The following is a 24,545-nucleotide window of genomic DNA, read 5'->3' on the forward strand; positions in this document are numbered from 1 at the left end:
TAAACATCCATACGAACTATATACCAGTCTGAGTGTTAAATATTTATATATATGTTTGTCCGTGAGTAAAATTATATACAAAATAGTGGAGAAGGACCAAAAAGCAGCGTCAACCTCCACGCGACATACACCCGAAGACTTCAACGTAAAAGAGTCTTCTACGAACCAAAACTCGCCACGCCGAACAAAAAGATAACACCTGCACACTAACAACTGGTAGGGGGTCAGAATACTCACCGACACGAGCTATTCTGGTAGAAGACCAATCCAAAACCCATCACGTTTTCAAAGGTTCATTTAATAAGTTGTAAACATCATGACAAAACGAGTTATCAAACCAGTTACAGTATATACTATATACAAAACCATTTTCCTTAATCTAACAAGCAATAGCAGTGATTAGCTGCCCACCCATGGTGCGCTCCCAATAAGAGGAGAGTACCTCAGGAGAACCTAGAGTGCGTTAGATAGTACCAGCCCATTTATGGCACTAGCTAATGCACTACGTCTCCTCGAGAAAGAGACTTACCCCTAGCCGGTAAGCCCCTCTCCCACTAAGGGACTCCGCAATCATTGAAGAGTTTACCTCATGATACATATATACCTTAAGTATCTAAATACGTTTTAGATCACTGAGTTCGAATAAGAGAGCCGTCCCCCAATACCCATGGAAGGACCTGAACCTCATTCTCTTCGGTACCCTGTCATGCATCTAATGCAATCTTTCAAAATCAGTTACGTTCATATCTCAAAACCAATATTCTCATTCAATCTCGAAACCCATTTTCTCATTCAAATCATTATCTTATCAAACACGGAAGTGGAACAACCAAGAGTCATATCGCCACAAAGCAGAGGGATTCCCAATCAATGTCACCTCCCAGGCGAGCGGTCAGGGTGTACGGCCCTGAGCCTCGAGCTGGAGGCACGAGCACCAATGGCCAGCAAGTGAAGCACTCTACTCCCACAGGTCTCATGACTAGTGTCGCCCACCTCACCGGTCTCACACGGATCACAACCGTGTCCACATGTCACCTACCCTCAATGGCTACGTGCCCGTAGGTTGACATAATCCGCAGTCGGGTACATACAAGAAAATCCCAAGTAGTTCGCAATCATCGTAAAAACAGTTCGAAAACATTTCTCGTATCACAGCAAAACCATTCCAGCATATTTCAGTTCATCACATAAATTTGAGTTTCATGCTACCTAAACTCTAGTTATAATGGCGCATATATAACTATACGACTTAGCACATTTCATTATCTATAAAACCATGTTGGATAAAGGATTCAGAACCCCTACCTCAGTCCTTGCTCACCAAAGACCTCCCGCCTACCAGACGACCTTATTCCTCCTCATTCGCATACTCTGAGATAAGGAAGAATAACCAAAACCACCGAATAGAAACATTAGGTTCTAAACGAAGAACCTTGCACGACAAAAACGATAAATAAAACAAAACAATGAAAACTCATAACATAAAAACAAAACGATAACTTTGGAAGACTTTGAACTTAACCGAATTTCGATCGATCTTCTATCTTTCATACCATGCCCAATCGGGGTCGATCAATCACTGTTTGAACTGACTTATAACCTTAACATTTAGTCATTAGATGTATTCCCCAAAATCCAAGTGAATCGCCTTTGAAGTTTGCAAAAATACGAACAGCAAAGCAGAATTTTTTCCTAACTGCGCACTGTTCGGTAAAACAGTCATAATTCTTTCGTCCGATATCGAAATGACTTGTACCATACCTTTTCGGAAAGCTAACAACCTAAGCTACGACTTTCGTGTTTTATGAAAGTACGTACGAGCAACATATCAATCCCAGATTGGCTCGGACAGTAGGTTTAATTCAGTCCCTCGAGTTGTCGTTCAATCGATAACCTATATCACATAATCTCTCTAAAGTTACTTATACACCAAAATTACTTTATTCCCAACCATATAAACCCTAAAACTATATGAACCATGAAAACCCAAAATTCCATAAACCCCAAACCCTAGAATTTAAGAACAAGCCAATAAAATCATCAAAACCATAATTTCTTACTTGATTTAGTTGTTCTTACTCTACTTGTTCATGATTTCATCGCAACTAATATAAATTCGAAGTAGAAACAAGATTTCATCAACCAAATTCAAAAGAAATTCGGTCTAGAGAGAGAAAGGGAATTTTACTTACCAAATTATCCATAAAGACTAGCTCCAATCACTTCCCAACACTTTAATTCAACAAAAACAAGATATCCTCCTTGAAAATCAACCCAAATCACTTGGTTTTCGACTTTCTTCCACTCAAACCCTAACCCTCTCATGAAAATCGAACAGAGAAAGAATGCAAGAGAAGTCGGTTCTGAGTTTTCCCCCAAATAGCCGAAATTTCAATTAAGTCCCTGCATTTGGCCATATTGCAAAATACCCCCCAAATTGCACTCTTTGCTGATTTAGCCCCTCTTTTGATTTGACCCAAATGTCAAATAGTCCCTCAACTAACTTTAAAAATATGGGATGTCACAATCCTCCCCCCTTATAGAAATTTCGTCCTCGAAATTTAGTTCGACTCACTTTATCTCAATGTATCTCTCGAATCAATTTGCTTTCCTTTTACGACTTCTCAACTGAATAAGACCACAACTCTTCTTGATCATTTCCTACTATAATGACGAACTTCTGACCCCATCGATAGATTCTTCAAGAGCTTTGCTTGTTCCAGTAACTTCTGAGCTTAATCAGATAACAACATATCTTTCACCATCCTTGCATTCTTCCTGCATCTGAATCTCGGAACCTCTCTACCACCCTCATGTATCCTTCCTGAAGTTATGGTCACTTCATTGTGGTCACAATACATCTCGAGTGGTTCAATCAGTAGCTTCTTCGTTACTCGATGGCATTTCTCACATTTCCGGTTCGCCTAGGGTAGCTACTCCTGGCAATGCCTTCATATAAGAATCACCTGCTCGAGTGACTTAGGCTCACTAATTTTACCACTAGTCCATACATATCGAACCAATTGACCACACATATAATCATTTCTGAAACTACTAACTCACTGCATCTAACCAAAGTCAATCTGGCTAAACTCTATAAACAAACTAGATTCAATCCTTCATATCCCGAATTCTTCTAAATAACCACACAACTCAAGGATATTCTATAACAATGACTATCCACGATATGAAGAGATAAAGAAAAATAAAGACCTCTATAATCTGTATATAAGAATAAGTTCTCGTTGATCCCACATCTTCATAACAAATACCGTTCTCAATAATATAAGAAAATATCGGTGTCCATAATATAATAAAACAAAGAATGAAGACATCTATAATAAATTCAAGTCAACATCGGCGTTGACACTATAATCTCAAGAAAAATATAGTTGTTGTCGATAAGATGATAAAATGGAAATAGAAGACCGCTATAATATCTAAACAAGTCGTAGATAAGCCAACCGTCGAAAAACATTCTACAACAACTTAAGAACTCCCGATACTTCTAATACCCAACACCAACTAGATCCATATAACCTCTAATATCAAATCATTCCGTCAACCTAATAAAATCCAGACCATACTTATCTGTAATCAAACTGAAACAATACAAACTCGAAACAACCTGATAAAAGTAAATCTCAACTATCCCTGATTGATCTGATCGAAGTTTATAAATGAAGTGATGTGTATAACTACCATGAGGTCCACAATACCAAGTCTAACTCATCTCCTCATCTACTATTGCCTTAGACACTTCCACAACATTGATATGTCGACTTGCCCAAAATTTACCTCTGAAACCCCTTAACCCTTGACTGTCCTCCCATAACATCTTGTACAACATTGCAAGAAATCTACAACACTCTTAAACCATCCGTCGAGTCTTCCTTTAGCGAGTAAAACGAATCAAGAAACGAAAATCAAAAGAAACAAATACATATATAACATCTTTTATTCTTGGTCGCTTTTAATCTTGAAGATTTTAGACACCTAATCTTGTCCAATTTTATCTTTCCCTAAAGTCTAGAGCAGTCAATGCTCTAAACTATACACGACTTATCGGCCACCAGAACTCTGCACTGATAAGGGTCACCAGAACTAACCGCTCTGATATAGGTCACCAGAACTAACTGCTCTGATACCAACTGTGACGCCCCGTGTCCCAAAATAGACACGACCACGTCCCGGCAATTCACAGACGAGACTAAAATCCAGCAGAGTCTCCTCTGTAAATCGAACCGGTCGCACCTGCAAAACCTGTCATGCAAACCATACATTCGCATAAACAAGAATAAACTATTAAGCGGAAGCTAACAAACCCAACTCAGTTTCGGGTCGAAACCCGAACCACAAAGAAAAAAACTACAAAAGCCTCATAAACATCCATACGAACTATATACCAGTCTGAGTGTTAAATATTTATATATATGTTTGTCCGTGAGTAAAATTATATACAAAATAGTGGAGAAGGACCAAAAAGCAGCGTCAACCTCCACGCGACATACACCCGAAGACTTCAACGTAAAAGAGTCTTCTACGAACCAGAACTCGCCACGCCGAACAAAAAGATAACACCTGCACACTAACAACTGGTAGGGGGTCAGAATACTCACCGACACGAGCTATTCTGGTAGAAGACCAATCCAAAACCCATCACGTTTTCAAAGGTTCATTTAATAAGTTGTAAACATCATGACAAAACGAGTTATCAAACCAGTTACAGTATATACTATATACAAAACCATTTTCCTTAATCTAGCAAGCAATAGCAGTGATTAGCTGCCCACCCATGGTGCGCTCCCAATAAGAGGATAGTACCTCAGGAGAACCTAGAGTGCGTTAGATAGTACCAGCCCATTTATGGCACTAGCTAATGCACTACGTCTCCTCGAGAAAGAGACTTACCCCTAGCCGGTAAGCCCCTCTCCCACTAAGGGACTCCGCAATCATTGAAGAGTTTACCTCATGATACATATATACCTTAAGTATCTAAATACGTTTTAGATCACCGAGTTCGAATAAGAGAGCCGTCCCCCAATACCCATGGAAGGACCTGAACCTCATTCTCTTCGGTACCCTGTCATGCATCTAATGCAATCTTTCAAAATCAGTTACGTTCATATCTCAAAACCAATATTCTCATTCAATCTCGAAACCCATTTTCTCATTCAAATCATTATCTTATCAAACACGGAAGTGGAACAACCAAGAGTCATATCGCCACAAAGCAGAGGGATTCCCAATCAATGTCACCTCCCAGGCGAGCGGTCAGGGTGTACGGCCCTGAGCCACGAGCTGGAGGCACGAGCACCAATGGCCAGCAAGTGAAGCACTCTACTCCCACAGGTCTCATGACTAGTGTCGCCCACCTCACCGGTCTCACACGGATCACAACCGTGTCCACATGTCACCTACCTTCAATGGCTACGTGCCCGTAGGTTGACATAATCCGCAGTCGGGTACATACAAGAAAATCCCAAGTAGTTCGCAATCATCGTAAAAACAGTTCGAAAACATTTCTCGTATCACAGCAAAACCATTCCAGCATATTTCAGTTCATCACATAAATTTGAGTTTCATGCTACCTAAACTCTAGTTATAATGGCGCATATATAACTATACGACTTAGCACATTTCATTATCTATAAAACCATGTTGGATAAAGGATTCAGAACCCCTACCTCAGTCCTTGCTCACCAAAGACCTCCCGCCTACCAGACGACCTTATTCCTCCTCATTCGCATACTCTGAGATAAGGAAGAATAACCAAAACCACCGAATAGAAACATTAGGTTCTAAACGAAGAACCTTGCACGACAAAAACGATAAATAAAACAAAACAATGAAAACTCATAACATAAAAACAAAACGATAACTTTGGAAGACTTCGAACTTAACCGAATTTCGATCGATCTTCTATCTTTCATACCATGCCCAATCGGGGTCGATCAATCACTGTTTGAACTGACTTATAACCTTAACATTTAGTCATTAGATGTATTCCCCAAAATCCAAGTGAATCGCCTTTGAAGTTTGCAAAAATACGAACAGCAAAGCAGATTTTTTTCCTAACTGCGCACTGTTCGGTAAAACAGTCATAATTCTTTCGTCCGATATCGAAATGACTTGTACCATACCTTTTCGGAAAGCTAACAACCTAAGCTACGACTTTCGTGTTTTATGAAAGTACGTACGAGCAACATATCAATCCCAGATTGGCTCGGACAGTAGGTTTAATTCAGTCCCTCGAGTTGTCGTTCGATCGATAACCTATATCACATAATCTCTCTAAAGTTACTTATACACCAAAATTACTTTATTCCCAACCATATAAACCCTAGAACTATATGAACCATGAAAACCCAAAATTCCATAAACCCCAAACCCTAGAATTTAAGAACAAGCCAATAAAATCATCAAAACCATAATTTCTTACTTGATTTAGTTGTTCTTACTCTACTTGTTCATGATTTCATCGCAACTAATATAAATTCGAAGTAGAAACAAGATTTCATCAACCAAATTCAAAAGAAATTCGGTCTAGAGAGAGAAAGGGAATTTTACTTACCAAATTATCCATAAAGACTAGCTCCAATCACTTCCCAACACTTTAATTCAACAAAAACAAGATATCCTCCTTGAAAATCAACCCAAATCACTTGGTTTTCGACTTTCTTCCACTCAAACCCTAACCCTCTCATGAAAATCGAACAGAGAAAGAATGCAAGAGAAGTCGGTTCTGAGTTTTCCCCCAAATAGCCGAAATTTCAATTAAGTCCCTGCATTTGGCCGTATTGCAAAATACCCCCCAAATTGCACTCTTTGCTGATTTAGCCCCTCTTTTGATTTGACCCAAATGTCAAATAGTCCCTCAACTAACTTTAAAAATATGGGATGTCACAATCCTCCCCCCTTATAGAAATTTCGTCCTCGAAATTTAGTTCGACTCACTTTATCTCAATGTATCTCTCGAATCAATTTGCTTTCCTTTTACGACTTCTCAACTGAATAAGACCACAACTCTTCTTGATCATTTCCTACTATAATGACGAACTTCTGACCCCATCGATAGATTCTTCAAGAGCTTTGCTTGTTCCAGTAACTTCTGAGCTTAATCAGATAACAACATATCTTTCACCATCCTTGCATTCTTCCTGCATCTGAATCTCGGAACCTCTCTACCACCCTCATGTATCCTTCCTGAAGTTATGGTCACTTCATTGTGGTCACAATACATCTCGAGTGGTTCAATCAGTAGCTTCTTCGTTACTCGATGGCATTTCTCACATTTCCGGTTCGCCTAGGGTAGCTACTCCTGGCAATGCCTTCATATAAGAATCACCTGCTCGAGTGACTTAGGCTCACCAATTTTACCACTAGTCCATACATATCGAACCAATTGACCACACATATAATCATTTCTGAAACTACTAACTCACTGCATCTAACCAAAGTCAATCTGGCTAAACTCTATAAACAAACTAGATTCAATCCTTCATATCCCGAATTCTTCTAAATAACCACACAACTCAAGGATATTCTATAACAATGACTATCCACGATATGAAGAGATAAAGAAAAATAAAGACCTCTATAATCTGTATATAAGAATAAGTTCTCGTTGATCCCACATCTTCATAACAAATACCGTTCTCAATAATATAAGAAAATATCGGTGTCCATAATATAATAAAACAAAGAATGAAGACATCTATAATAAATTCAAGTCAACATCGGCGTTGACACTATAATCTCAAGAAAAATATAGTTGTTGTCGATAAGATGATAAAATGAAAATAGAAGACCGCTATAATATCTAAACAAGTCGTAGATAAGCCAACCGTCGAAAAACATTCTACAACAACTTAAGAACTCCCGATACTTCTAATACCCAACACCAACTCGATCCATATAACCTCTAATATCAAATCATTCCGTCAACCTAATAAAATCCAGACCATACTTATCTGTAATCAAACTGAAACAATACAAACTCGAAACAACCTGATAAAAGTAAATCTCAACTATCTCTGATTGATCTGATCGAAGTTCATAAATGAAGTGATGTGTATAACTACCATGAGGTCCACAATACCAAGTCTAACTCATCTCCTCATCTACTATTGCCTTAGACACTTCCACAACATTGATATGTCGACTTGCCCAAAATTTACCTCTGAAACCCCTTAACCCTTGACTGTCCTCCCATAACATCTTGTACAACATTGCAAGAAATCTACAACACTCTTAAACCATCCGTCGAGTCTTCCTTTAGCGAGTAAAACGAATCAAGAAACGAAAATCAAAAGAAACAAATACATATATAACATCTTTTATTCTTGGTCGCTTTTAATCTTGAAGATTTTAGACACCTAATCTTGTCCAATTTTATCTTTCCCTAAAGTCTAGAGCAGTCAATGCTCTAAACTATACACGACTTATCGGCCACCAGAACTCTGCACTGATAAGGGTCACCAGAACTAACCGCTCTGATATAGGTCACCAGAACTAACTGCTCTGATACCAACTGTGACGCCCCGTGTCCCAAAATAGACACGACCACGTCCCGGCAATTCACAGACGAGACTAAAATCCAGCAGAGTCTCCTCTGTAAATCGAACCGGTCGCACCTGCAAAACCTGTCATGCAAACCATACATTCGCATAAACAAGAATAAACTATTAAGCGGAAGCTAACAAACCCAACTCAGTTTCGGGTCGAAACCCGAACCACAAAGAAAAAAACTACAAAAGCCTCATAAACATCCATACGAACTATATACCAGTCTGAGTGTTAAATATTTATATATATGTTTGTCCGTGAGTAAAATTATATACAAAATAGTGGAGAAGGACCAAAAAGCAGCGTCAACCTCCACGCGACATACACCCGAAGACTTCAACGTAAAAGAGTCTTCTACGAACCAGAACTCGCCACGCCGAACAAAAAGATAACACCTGCACACTAACAACTGGTAGGGGGTCAGAATACTCACCGACACGAGCTATTCTGGTAGAAGACCAATCCAAAACCCATCACGTTTTCAAAGGTTCATTTAATAAGTTGTAAACATCATGACAAAACGAGTTATCAAACCAGTTACAGTATATACTATATACAAAACCATTTTCCTTAATCTAGCAAGCAATAGCAGTGATTAGCTGCCCACCCATGGTGCGCTCCCAATAAGAGGATAGTACCTCAGGAGAACCTAGAGTGCGTTAGATAGTACCAGCCCATTTATGGCACTAGCTAATGCACTACGTCTCCTCGAGAAAGAGACTTACCCCTAGCCGGTAAGCCCCTCTCCCACTAAGGGACTCCGCAATCATTGAAGAGTTTACCTCATGATACATATATACCTTAAGTATCTAAATACGTTTTAGATCACCGAGTTCGAATAAGAGAGCCGTCCCCCAATACCCATGGAAGGACCTGAACCTCATTCTCTTCGGTACCCTGTCATGCATCTAATGCAATCTTTCAAAATCAGTTACGTTCATATCTCAAAACCAATATTCTCATTCAATCTCGAAACCCATTTTCTCATTCAAATCATTATCTTATCAAACACGGAAGTGGAACAACCAAGAGTCATATCGCCACAAAGCAGAGGGATTCCCAATCAATGTCACCTCCCAGGCGAGCGGTCAGGGTGTACGGCCCTGAGCCTCGAGCTGGAGGCACGAGCACCAATGGCCAGCAAGTGAAGCACTCTACTCCCACAGGTCTCATGACTAGTGTCGCCCACCTCACCGGTCTCACACGGATCACAACCGTGTCCACATGTCACCTACCCTCAATGGCTACGTGCCCGTAGGTTGACATAATCCGCAGTCGGGTACATACAAGAAAATCCCAAGTAGTTCGCAATCATCGTAAAAACAGTTCGAAAACATTTCTCGTATCACAGCAAAACCATTCCAGCATATTTCAGTTCATCACATAAATTTGAGTTTCATGCTACCTAAACTCTAGTTATAATGGCGCATATATAACTATACGACTTAGCACATTTCATTATCTATAAAACCATGTTGGATAAAGGATTCAGAACCCCTACCTCAGTCCTTGCTCACCAAAGACCTCCCGCCTACCAGACGACCTTATTCCTCCTCATTCGCATACTCTGAGATAAGGAAGAATAACCAAAACCACCGAATAGAAACATTAGGTTCTAAACGAAGAACCTTGCACGACAAAAACGATAAATAAAACAAAACAATGAAAACTCATAACATAAAAACAAAACGATAACTTTGGAAGACTTCGAACTTAACCGAATTTCGATCGATCTTCTATCTTTCATACCATGCCCAATCGGGGTCGATCAATCACTGTTTGAACTGACTTATAACCTTAACATTTAGTCATTAGATGTATTCCCCAAAATCCAAGTGAATCGCCTTTGAAGTTTGCAAAAATACGAACAGCAAAGCAGAATTTTTTCCTAACTGCGCACTGTTCGGTAAAACAGTCATAATTCTTTCGTCCGATATCGAAATGACTTGTACCATACCTTTTCGGAAAGCTAACAACCTAAGCTACGACTTTCGTGTTTTATGAAAGTACGTACGAGCAACATATCAATCCCAGATTGGCTCGGACAGTAGGTTTAATTCAGTCCCTCGAGTTGTCGTTCGATCGATAACCTATATCACATAATCTCTCTAAAGTTACTTATACACCAAAATTACTTTATTCCCAACCATATAAACCCTAGAACTATATGAACCATGAAAACCCAAAATTCCATAAACCCCAAACCCTAGAATTTAAGAACAAGCCAATAAAATCATCAAAACCATAATTTCTTACTTGATTTAGTTGTTCTTACTCTACTTGTTCATGATTTCATCGCAACTAATATAAATTCGAAGCAGAAACAAGATTTCATCAACCAAATTCAAAAGAAATTCGGTCTAGAGAGAGAAAGGGAATTTTACTTACCAAATTATCCATAAAGACTAGCTCCAATCACTTCCCAACACTTTAATTCAACAAAAACAAGATATCCTCCTTGAAAATCAACCCAAATCACTTGGTTTTCGACTTTCTTCCACTCAAACCCTAACCCTCTCATGAAAATCGAACAGAGAAAGAATGCAAGAGAAGTCGGTTCTGAGTTTTCCCCCAAATAGCCGAAATTTCAATTAAGTCCCTGCATTTGGCCGTATTGCAAAATACCCCCCAAATTGCACTCTTTGCTGATTTAGCCCCTCTTTTGATTTGACCCAAATGTCAAATAGTCCCTCAACTAACTTTAAAAATATGGGATGTCACAATCCTCCCCCCTTATAGAAATTTCGTCCTCGAAATTTAGTTCGACTCACTTTATCTCAATGTATCTCTCGAATCAATTTGCTTTCCTTTTACGACTTCTCAACTGAATAAGACCACAACTCTTCTTGATCATTTCCTACTATAATGACGAACTTCTGACCCCATCGATAGATTCTTCAAGAGCTTTGCTTGTTCCAGTAACTTCTGAGCTTAATCAGATAACAACATATCTTTCACCATCCTTGCATTCTTCCTGCATCTGAATCTCGGAACCTCTCTACCACCCTCATGTATCCTTCCTGAAGTTATGGTCACTTCATTGTGGTCACAATACATCTCGAGTGGTTCAATCAGTAGCTTCTTCGTTACTCGATGGCATTTCTCACATTTCCGGTTCGCCTAGGGTAGCTACTCCTGGCAATGCCTTCATATAAGAATCACCTGCTCGAGTGACTTAGGCTCACCAATTTTACCACTAGTCCATACATATCGAACCAATTGACCACACATATAATCATTTCTGAAACTACTAACTCACTGCATCTAACCAAAGTCAATCTGGCTAAACTCTATAAACAAACTAGATTCAATCCTTCATATCCCGAATTCTTCTAAATAACCACACAACTCAAGGATATTCTATAACAATGACTATCCACGATATGAAGAGATAAAGAAAAATAAAGACCTCTATAATCTGTATATAAGAATAAGTTCTCGTTGATCCCACATCTTCATAACAAATACCGTTCTCAATAATATAAGAAAATATCGGTGTCCATAATATAATAAAACAAAGAATGAAGACATCTATAATAAATTCAAGTCAACATCGGCGTTGACACTATAATCTCAAGAAAAATATAGTTGTTGTCGATAAGATGATAAAATGGAAATAGAAGACCGCTATAATATCTAAACAAGTCGTAGATAAGCCAACCGTCGAAAAACATTCTACAACAACTTAAGAACTCCCGATACTTCTAATACCCAACACCAACTCGATCCATATAACCTCTAATATCAAATCATTCCGTCAACCTAATAAAATCCAGACCATACTTATCTGTAATCAAACTGAAACAATACAAACTCGAAACAACCTGATAAAAGTAAATCTCAACTATCTCTGATTGATCTGATCGAAGTTCATAAATGAAGTGATGTGTATAACTACCATGAGGTCCACAATACCAAGTCTAACTCATCTCCTCATCTACTATTGCCTTAGACACTTCCACAACATTGATATGTCGACTTGCCCAAAATTTACCTCTGAAACCCCTTAACCCTTGACTGTCCTCCCATAACATCTTGTACAACATTGCAAGAAATCTACAACACTCTTAAACCATCCGTCGAGTCTTCCTTTAGCGAGTAAAACGAATCAAGAAACGAAAATCAAAAGAAACAAATACATATATAACATCTTTTATTCTTGGTCGCTTTTAATCTTGAAGATTTTAGACACCTAATCTTGTCCAATTTTATCTTTCCCTAAAGTCTAGAGCAGTCAATGCTCTAAACTATACACGACTTATCGGCCACCAGAACTCTGCACTGATAAGGGTCACCAGAACTAACCGCTCTGATATAGGTCACCAGAACTAACTGCTCTGATACCAACTGTGACGCCCCGTGTCCCAAAATAGACACGACCACGTCCCGGCAATTCACAGACGAGACTAAAATCCAGCAGAGTCTCCTCTGTAAATCGAACCGGTCGCACCTGCAAAACCTGTCATGCAAACCATACATTCGCATAAACAAGAATAAACTATTAAGCGGAAGCTAACAAACCCAACTCAGTTTCGGGTCGAAACCCGAACCACAAAGAAAAAAACTACAAAAGCCTCATAAACATCCATACGAACTATATACCAGTCTGAGTGTTAAATATTTATATATATGTTTGTCCGTGAGTAAAATTATATACAAAATAGTGGAGAAGGACCAAAAAGCAGCGTCAACCTCCACGCGACATACACCCGAAGACTTCAACGTAAAAGAGTCTTCTACAACCAGAACTCGCCACGCCGAACAAAAAGATAACACCTGCACACTAACAACTGGTAGGGGGTCAGAATACTCACCGACACGAGCTATTCTGGTAGAAGACCAATCCAAAACCCATCACGTTTTCAAAGGTTCATTTAATAAGTTGTAAACATCATGACAAAACGAGTTATCAAACCAGTTACAGTATATACTATATACAAAACCATTTTCCTTAATCTAGCAAGCAATAGCAGTGATTAGCTGCCCACCCATGGTGCGCTCCCAATAAGAGGATAGTACCTCAGGAGAACCTAGAGTGCGTTAGATAGTACCAGCCCATTTATGGCACTAGCTAATGCACTACGTCTCCTCGAGAAAGAGACTTACCCCTAGCCGGTAAGCCCCTCTCCCACTAAGGGACTCCGCAATCATTGAAGAGTTTACCTCATGATACATATATACCTTAAGTATCTAAATACGTTTTAGATCACCGAGTTCGAATAAGAGAGCCGTCCCCCAATACCCATGGAAGGACCTGAACCTCATTCTCTTCGGTACCCTGTCATGCATCTAATGCAATCTTTCAAAATCAGTTACGTTCATATCTCAAAACCAATATTCTCATTCAATCTCGAAACCCATTTTCTCATTCAAATCATTATCTTATCAAACACGGAAGTGGAACAACCAAGAGTCATATCGCCACAAAGCAGAGGGATTCCCAATCAATGTCACCTCCCAGGCGAGCGGTCAGGGTGTACGGCCCTGAGCCTCGAGCTGGAGGCACGAGCACCAATGGCCAGCAAGTGAAGCACTCTACTCCCACAGGTCTCATGACTAGTGTCGCCCACCTCACCGGTCTCACACGGATCACAACCGTGTCCACATGTCACCTACCCTCAATGGCTACGTGCCCGTAGGTTGACATAATCCGCAGTCGGGTACATACAAGAAAATCCCAAGTAGTTCGCAATCATCGTAAAAACAGTTCGAAAACATTTCTCGTATCACAGCAAAACCATTCCAGCATATTTCAGTTCATCACATAAATTTGAGTTTCATGCTACCTAAACTCTAGTTATAATGGCGCATATATAACTATACGACTTAGCACATTTCATTATCTATAAAACCATGTTGGATAAAGGATTCAGAACCCCTACCTCAGTCCTTGCTCACCAAAGACCTCCCGCCTACCAGACGACCTTATTCCTCCTCATTCGCATACTCTGAGATAAGGAAGAATAACCAAAACCACCGAATAGAAACATTAGGTTCTAAACGAAGAACCTTGCACGACAAAAACGATAAATAAAACAAAACAATGAAAACTCATAACATAAAAACAAAACGATAACTTTGGAAGACTTCGAACTTAACCGAATTTCGATCGATCTTCTATCTTTCATACCATGCCCAATCGGGGTCGATCAATCACTGTTTGAACTGACTTATAACCTTAATATTTAGTCATTAGATGTATTCCCCAAAATCCAAGTGAATCGCCTTTGAAGTTTGCAAAAATACGAACAGCAAAGCAGAATTTTTTCCTAACTGCGCACTGTTCGGTAAAACAGTCATAATTCTTTCGTCCGATATCGAAATGACTTGTACCATACCTTTTCGGAAAGCTAACAACCTAAGCTACGACTTTCGTGTTTTATGAAAGTACGTACGAGCAACATATCAATCCCAGATTGGCTCGGACAGTAGGTTTAATTCAGTCCCTCGAGTTGTCGTTCGATCGATAACCTATATCACATAATCTCTCTAAAGTTACTTATACACCAAAATTACTTTATTCCCAACCATATAAACCCTAGAACTATATGAACCATGAAAACCCAAAATTCCATAAACCCCAAACCCTAGAATTTAAGAACAAGCCAATAAAATCATCAAAACCATAATTTCTTACTTGATTTAGTTGTTCTTACTCTACTTGTTCATGATTTCATCGCAACTAATATAAATTCGAAGTAGAAACAAGATTTCATCAACCAAATTCAAAAGAAATTCGGTCTAGAGAGAGAAAGGGAATTTTACTTACCAAATTATCCATAAAGACTAGCTCCAATCACTTCCCAACACTTTAATTCAACAAAAACAAGATATCCTCCTTGAAAATCAACCCAAATCACTTGGTTTTCGACTTTCTTCCACTCAAACCCTAACCCTCTCATGAAAATCGAACAGAGAAAGAATGCAAGAGAAGTCGGTTCTGAGTTTTCCCCCAAATAGCCGAAATTTCAATTAAGTCCCTGCATTTGGCCGTATTGCAAAATACCCCCCAAATTGCACTCTTTGCTGATTTAGCCCCTCTTTTGATTTGACCCAAATGTCAAATAGTCCCTCAACTAACTTTAAAAATATGGGATGTCACAATCCTCCCCCCTTATAGAAATTTCGTCCTCGAAATTTAGTTCGACTCACTTTATCTCAATGTATCTCTCGAATCAATTTGCTTTCCTTTTACGACTTCTCAACTGAATAAGACCACAACTCTTCTTGATCATTTCCTACTATAATGACGAACTTCTGACCCCATCGATAGATTCTTCAAGAGCTTTGCTTGTTCCAGTAACTTCTGAGCTTAATCAGATAACAACATATCTTTCACCATCCTTGCATTCTTCCTGCATCTGAATCTCGGAACCTCTCTACCACCCTCATGTATCCTTCCTGAAGTTATGGTCACTTCATTGTGGTCACAATACATCTCGAGTGGTTCAATCAGTAGCTTCTTCGTTACTCGATGGCATTTCTCACATTTCCGGTTCGCCTAGGGTAGCTACTCCTGGCAATGCCTTCATATAAGAATCACCTGCTCGAGTGACTTAGGCTCACCAATTTTACCACTAGTCCATACATATCGAACCAATTGACCACACATATAATCATTTCTGAAACTACTAACTCACTGCATCTAACCAAAGTCAATCTGGCTAAACTCTATAAACAAACTAGATTCAATCCTTCATATCCCGAATTCTTCTAAATAACCACACAACTCAAGGATATTCTATAACAATGACTATCCACGATATGAAGAGATAAAGAAAAATAAAGACCTCTATAATCTGTATATAAGAATAAGTTCTCGTTGATCCCACATCTTCATAACAAATACCGTTCTCAATAATATAAGAAAATATCGGTGTCCATAATATAATAAAACAAAGAATGAAGACATCTATAATAAATTCAAGTCAACATCGGCGTTGACACTATAATCTCAAGAAAAATATAGTTGTTGTCGATAAGATGATAAAATGGAAATAGAAGACCGCTATAATATCTAAACAAGTCGTAGATAAGCCAACCGTCGAAAAACATTCTACAACAACTTAAGAACTCCCGATACTTCTAATACCCAACACCAACTCGATCCATATAACCTCTAATATCAAATCATTCCGTCAACCTAATAAAATCCAGACCATACTTATCTGTAATCAAACTGAAACAATACAAACTCGAAACAACCTGATAAAAGTAAATCTCAACTATCTCTGATTGATCTGATCGAAGTTCATAAATGAAGTGATGTGTATAACTACCATGAGGTCCACAATACCAAGTCTAACTCATCTCCTCATCTACTATTGCCTTAGACACTTCCACAACATTGATATGTCGACTTGCCCAAAATTTACCTCTGAAACCCCTTAACCCTTGACTGTCCTCCCATAACATCTTGTACAACATTGCAAGAAATCTACAACACTCTTAAACCATCCGTCGAGTCTTCCTTTAGCGAGTAAAACGAATCAAGAAACGAAAATCAAAAGAAACAAATACATATATAACATCTTTTATTCTTGGTCGCTTTTAATCTTGAAGATTTTAGACACCTAATCTTGTCCAATTTTATCTTTCCCTAAAGTCTAGAGCAGTCAATGCTCTAAACTATACACGACTTATCGGCCACCAGAACTCTGCACTGATAAGGGTCACCAGAACTAACCGCTCTGATATAGGTCACCAGAACTAACTGCTCTGATACCAACTGTGACGCCCCGTGTCCCAAAATAGACACGACCACGTCCCGGCAATTCACAGACGAGACTAAAATCCAGCAGAGTCTCCTCTGTAAATCGAACCGGTCGCACCTGCAAAACCTGTCATGCAAACCATACATTCGCATAAACAAGAATAAACTATTAAGCGGAAGCTAACAAACCCAACTCAGTTTCGGGTCGAAACCCGAACCACAAAGAAAAAAACTACAAAAGCCTCATAAACATCCATACGAACTATATACCAGTCTGAGTGTTAAATATTTATATATATGTTTGTCCGTGAGTAAAATTATATACAAAATAGTGGAGAAGGACCAAAAAGCAGCGTCAACCTCCACGCGACATACACCCGAAGACTTCAACGTAAAAGAGTCTTCTACGAACCAGAACTCGCCACGCCGAACAAAAAGATAACACCTGCACACTAACAACTGGTAGGGGGTCAGAATACTCACCGACACGAGCTATTCTGGTAGAAGACCAATCCAAAACCCATCACGTTTTCAAAGGTTCATTTAATAAGTTGTAAACATCATGACAAAACGAGTTATCAAACCAGTTACAGTATATACTATATACAAAACCATTTTCCTTAATCTAGCAAGCAATAGCAGTGATTAGCTGCCCACCCATGGTGCGCTCCCAATAAGAGGATAGTACCTCAGGAGAACCTAGAGTGCGTTAGATAGTACCAGCCCATTTATGGCACTAGCTAATGCACTACGTCTCCTCGAGAAAGAGACTTACCCCTAGCCGGTAAGCCCCTCTCCCACTAAGGGACTCCGCAATCATTGAAGAGTTTACCTCATGATACATATATACCTTAAGTATCTAAATACGTTTTAGATCACCGAGTTCGAATAAGAGAGCCGTCCCCCAATACCCATGGAAGGACCTGAACCTCATTCTCTTCGGTACCCTGTCATGCATCTAATGCAATCTTTCAAAATCAGTTACGTTCATATCTCAAAACCAATATTCTCATTCAATCTCGAAACCCATTTTCTCATTCAAATCATTATCTTATCAAACACGGAAGTGGAACAACCAAGAGTCATATCGCCACAAAGCAGAGGGATTCCCAATCAATGTCACCTCCCAGGCGAGCGGTCAGGGTGTACGGCCCTGAGCCTCGAGCTGGAGGCACGAGCACCAATGGCCAGCAAGTGAAGCACTCTACTCCCACAGGTCTCATGACTAGTGTCGCCCACCTCACCGGTCTCACACGGATCACAACCGTGTCCACATGTCACCTACCCTCAATGGCTACGTGCCCGTAGGTTGACATAATCCGCAGTCGGGTACATACAAGAAAATCCCAAGTAGTTCGCAATCATCGTAAAAACAGTTCGAAAACATTTCTCGTATCACAGCAAAACCATTCCAGCATATTTCAGTTCATCACATAAATTTGAGTTTCATGCTACCTAAACTCTAGTTATAATGGCGCATATATAACTATACGACTTAGCACATTTCATTATCTATAAAACCATGTTGGATAAAGGATTCAGAACCCCTACCTCAGTCCTTGCTCACCAAAGACCTCCCGCCTACCAGACGACCTTATTCCTCCTCATTCGCATACTCTGAGATAAGGAAGAATAACCAAAACCACCGAATAGAAACATTAGGTTCTAAACGAAGAACCTTGCACGACAAAAACGATAAATAAAACAAAACAATGAAAACTCATAACATAAAAACAAAACGATAACTTTGGAAGACTTCGAACTTAACCGAATTTCGATCGATCTTCTATCTTTCATACCATGCCCAATCGGGGTCGATCAATCACTGTTTGAACTGACTTATAACCTTAACATTTAGTCATTAGATGTATTCCCCAAAATCCAAGTGAATCGCCTTTGAAGTTTGCAAAAATACGAACAGCAAAGCAGAATTTTTTCCTAACTGCGAACTGTTCGGTAAAACAGTCATAATTCTTTCGTCCGATATCGAAATGACTTGTACCATACCTTTTCGGAAAGCTAACAACCTAAGCTACGACTTTCGTGTTTTATGAAAGTACGTACGAGCAACATATCAATCCCAGATTGGCTCGGACAGTAGGTTTAATTCAGTCCCTCGAGTTGTCGTTCGATCGATAACCTATATCACATAATCTCTCTAAAGTTACTTATACACCAAAATTACTTTATTCCCAACCATATAAACCCTAGAACTATATGAACCATGAAAACCCAAAATTCCATAAACCCCAAACCCTAGAATTTAAGAACAAGCCAATAAAATCATCAAAACCATAATTTCTTACTTGATTTAGTTGTTCTTACTCTACTTGTTCATGATTTCATCGCAACTAATATAAATTCGAAGTAGAAACAAGATTTCATCAACCAAACTCAAAAGAAATTCGGTCTAGAGAGAGAAAGGGAATTTTACTTACCAAATTATCCATAAAGACTAGCTCCAATCACTTCCCAACACTTTAATTCAACAAAAACAAGATATCCTCCTTGAAAATCAACCCAAATCACTTGGTTTTCGACTTTCTTCCACTCAAACCCTAACCCTCTCATGAAAATCGAACAGAGAAAGAATGCAAGAGAAGTCGGTTCTGAGTTTTCCCCCAAATAGCCGAAATTTCAATTAAGTCCCTGCATTTGGCCGTATTGCAAAATACCCCCCAAATTGCACTCTTTGCTGATTTAGCCCCTCTTTTGATTTGACCCAAATGTCAAATAGTCCCTCAACTAACTTTAAAAATATGGGATGTCACAATCCTCCCCCCTTATAGAAATTTCGTCCTCGAAATTTAGTTCGACTCACTTTATCTCAATGTATCTCTCGAATCAATTTGCTTTCCTTTTACGACTTCTCAACTGAATAAGACCACAACTCTTCTTGATCATTTCCTACTATAATGACGAACTTCTGACCCCATCGATAGATTCTTCAAGAGCTTTGCTTGTTCCAGTAACTTCTGAGCTTAATCAGATAACAACATATCTTTCACCATCCTTGCATTCTTTCTGCATCTGAATCTCGGAACCTCTCTACCACCCTCATGTATCCTTCCTGAAGTTATGGTCACTTCATTGTGGTCACAATACATCTCGAGTGGTTCAATCAGTAGCTTCTTCGTTACTCGATGGCATTTCTCACATTTCCGGTTCGCCTAGGGTAGCTACTCCTGGCAATGCCTTCATATAAGAATCACCTGCTCGAGTGACTTAGGCTCACCAATTTTACCACTAGTCCATACATATCGAACCAATTGACCACACATATAATCATTTCTGAAACTACTAACTCACTGCATCTAACCAAAGTCAATCTGGCTAAACTCTATAAACAAACTAGATTCAATCCTTCATATCCCGAATTCTTCTAAATAACCACACAACTCAAGGATATTCTATAACAATGACTATCCACGATATGAAGAGATAAAGAAAAATAAAGACCTCTATAATCTGTATATAAGAATAAGTTCTCGTTGATCCCACATCTTCATAACAAATACCGTTCTCAATAATATAAGAAAATATCGGTGTCCATAATATAATAAAACAAAGAATGAAGACATCTATAATAAATTCAAGTCAACATCGGCGTTGACACTATAATCTCAAGAAAAATATAGTTGTTGTCGATAAGATGATAAAATGGAAATAGAAGACCGCTATAATATCTAAACAAGTCGTAGATAAGCCAACCGTCGAAAAACATTCTACAACAACTTAAGAACTCCCGATACTTCTAATACCCAACACCAACTCGATCCATATAACCTCTAATATCAAATCATTCCGTCAACCTAATAAAATCCAGACCATACTTATCTGTAATCAAACTGAAACAATACAAACTCGAAACAACCTGATAAAAGTAAATCTCAACTATCTCTGATTGATCTGATCGAAGTTCATAAATGAAGTGATGTGTATAACTACCATGAGGTCCACAATACCAAGTCTAACTCATCTCCTCATCTACTATTGCCTTAGACACTTCCACAACATTGATATGTCGACTTGCCCAAAATTTACCTCTGAAACCCCTTAACCCTTGACTGTCCTCCCATAACATCTTGTACAACATTGCAAGAAATCTACAACACTCTTAAACCATCCGTCGAGTCTTCCTTTAGCGAGTAAAACGAATCAAGAAACGAAAATCAAAAGAAACAAATACATATATAACATCTTTTATTCTTGGTCGCTTTTAATCTTGAAGATTTTAGATACCTAATCTTGTCCAATTTTATCTTTCCCTAAAGTCTAGAGCAGTCAATGCTCTAAACTATACACGACTTATCGGCCACCAGAACTCTGCACTGATAAGGGTCACCAGAACTAACCGCTCTGATATAGGTCACCAGAACTAACTGCTCTGATACCAACTGTGACGCCCCGTGTCCCAAAATAGACACGACCACGTCCCGGCAATTCACAGACGAGACTAAAATCCAGCAGAGTCTCCTCTGTAAATCGAACCGGTCGCACCTGCAAAACCTGTCATGCAAACCATACATTCGCATAAACAAGAATAAACTATTAAGCGGAAGCTAACAAACCCAACTCAGTTTCGGGTCGAAACCCGAACAACAAAGAAAAAAACTACAAAAGCCTCATAAACATCCATACGAACTATATACCAGTCTGAGTGTTAAATATTTATATATATGTTTGTCCGTGAGTAAAATTATATACAAAATAGTGGAGAAGGACCAAAAAGCAGCGTCAACCTCCACGCGACATACACCCGAAGACTTCAACGTAAAAGAGTCTTCTACGAACCAGAACTCGCCACGCCGAACAAAAAGATAACACCTGCACACTAACAACTGGTAGGGGGTCAGAATACTCACCGACACGAGCTATTCTGGTAGAAGACCAATCCAAAACCCATCACGTTTTCAAAGGTTCATTTAATAAGTTGTAAACATCATGACAAAACGAGTTATCAAACCAGTTACAGTATATACTATATACAAAACCATTTTCCTTAATCTAGCAAGCAATAGCAGTGATTAGCTGCCCACCCATGGTGCGCTCCCAATAAGAGGATAGTACCTCAGGAGAACCTAGAGTGCGTTAGATAGTACCAGCCCATTTATGGCACTAGCTAATGCACTACGTCTCCTCGAGAAAGAGACTTACCCCTAGCCGGTAAGCCCCTCTCCCACTAAGGGACTCCGCAATCATTGAAGAGTTTACCTCATGATACATATATACCTTAAGTATCTAAATACGTTTTAGATCACCGAGTTCGAATAAGAGAGCCGTCCCCCAATACCCATGGAAGGACCTGAACCTCATTCTCTTCGGTACCCTGTCATGCATCTAATGCAATCTTTCAAAATCAGTTACGTTCATATCTCAAAACCAATATTCTCATTCAATCTCGAAACCCATTTTCTCATTCAAATCATTATCTTATCAAACACGGAAGTGGAACAACCAAGAGTCATATCGCCACAAAGCAGAGGGATTCCCAATCAATGTCACCTCCCAGGCGAGCGGTCAGGGTGTACGGCCCTGAGCCTCGAGCTGGAGGCACGAGCACCAATGGCCAGCAAGTGAAGCACTCTACTCCCACAGGTCTCATGACTAGTGTCGCCCACCTCACCGGTCTCACACGGATCACAACCGTGTCCACATGTCACCTACCCTCAATGGCTACGTGCCCGTAGGTTGACATAATCCGCAGTCGGGTACATACAAGAAAATCCCAAGTAGTTCGCAATCATCGTAAAAACAGTTCGAAAACATTTCTCGTATCACAGCAAAACCATTCCAGCATATTTCAGTTCATCACATAAATTTGAGTTTCATGCTACCTAAACTCTAGTTATAATGGCGCATATATAACTATACGACTTAGCACATTTCATTATCTATAAAACCATGTTGGATAAAGGATTCAGAACCCCTACCTCAGTCCTTGCTCACCAAAGACCTCCCGCCTACCAGACGACCTTATTCCTCCTCATTCGCATACTCTGAGATAAGGAAGAATAACCAAAACCACCGAATAGAAACATTAGGTTCTAAACGAAGAACCTTGCACGACAAAAACGATAAATAAAACAAAACAATGAAAACTCATAACATAAAAACAAAACGATAACTTTGGAAGACTTCGAACTTAACCGAATTTCGATCGATCTTCTATCTTTCATACCATGCCCAATCGGGGTCGATCAATCACTGTTTGAACTGACTTATAACCTTAACATTTAGTCATTAGATGTATTCCCCAAAATCCAAGTGAATCGCCTTTGAAGTTTGCAAAAATACGAACAGCAAAGCAGAATTTTTTCCTAACTGCGCACTGTTCGGTAAAACAGTCATAATTCTTTCGTCCGATATCGAAATGACTTGTACCATACCTTTTCGGAAAGCTAACAACCTAAGCTACGACTTTCGTGTTTTATGAAAGTACGTACGAGCAACATATCAATCCCAGATTGGCTCGGACAGTAGGTTTAATTCAGTCCCTCGAGTTGTCGTTCGATCGATAACCTATATCACATAATCTCTCTAAAGTTACTTATACACCAAAATTACTTTATTCCCAACCATATAAACCCTAGAACTATATGAACCATGAAAACCCAAAATTCCATAAACCCCAAACCCTAGAATTTAAGAACAAGCCAATAAAATCATCAAAACCATAATTTCTTACTTGATTTAGTTGTTCTTACTCTACTTGTTCATGATTTCATCGCAACTAATATAAATTCGAAGTAGAAACAAGATTTCATCAACCAAATTCAAAAGAAATTCGGTCTAGAGAGAGAAAGGGAATTTTACTTACCAAATTATCCATAAAGACTAGCTCCAATCACTTCCCAACACTTTAATTCAACAAAAACAAGATATCCTCCTTGAAAATCAACCCAAATCACTTGGTTTTCGACTTTCTTCCACTCAAACCCTAACCCTCTCATGAAAATCGAACAGAGAAAGAATGCAAGAGAAGTCGGTTCTGAGTTTTCCCCCAAATAGCCGAAATTTTAATTAAGTCCCTGCATTTGGCCGTATTGCAAAATACCCCCCAAATTGCACTCTTTGCTGATTTAGCCCCTCTTTTGATTTGACCCAAATGTCAAATAGTCCCTCAACTAACTTTAAAAATATGGATGTCACAGCCAGGCCCAACCCACTAATGGGGTTGATAGCCACATAAGGAGTCCCAGATGGGGCGAAAATTCCATTTGAGAATCCCACTCAGAATAAGATTCTGAGTCTTATCTTTTCT

The 24,545-nt window shown here is 39.2% G+C and overlaps 1 long non-coding RNA gene across 6 annotated transcripts; it reads right to left on the reverse strand.

Moving 5' to 3' along the window:
- LOC147567886 (uncharacterized) lies at positions 1-24,295 on the reverse strand. 6 transcript variants are annotated; one of them, XR_015230892.1, is made up of 14 exons: positions 24,102-24,295; positions 23,215-23,280; positions 19,720-22,122; positions 18,833-18,898; positions 17,283-17,740; positions 15,338-17,230; positions 14,451-14,516; positions 10,957-13,358; positions 10,070-10,135; positions 6,575-8,977; positions 5,688-5,753; positions 2,193-4,595; positions 1,306-1,371; positions 1-213 (listed from the first exon to the last, which is right to left on the reverse strand). It is a non-coding gene; the product is annotated as an uncharacterized LOC147567886 (long non-coding RNA). The 6 variants fall into 6 exon arrangements; XR_015230893.1 differs by having other exon boundaries at positions 10,957-13,351; positions 15,338-17,740; XR_015230891.1 differs by having other exon boundaries at positions 15,338-17,740.
- Between the last annotated feature and the right edge of the window lie 250 nt (positions 24,296-24,545).

Source organism: Eschscholzia californica, unplaced genomic scaffold (assembly GCF_041429995.1).
Source record: "Eschscholzia californica isolate CP2 unplaced genomic scaffold, dmEscCali1.0.p SCAF_1, whole genome shotgun sequence".
In the NCBI taxonomy this organism is placed as follows: Eukaryota; Viridiplantae; Streptophyta; class Magnoliopsida; order Ranunculales; family Papaveraceae; genus Eschscholzia; species Eschscholzia californica.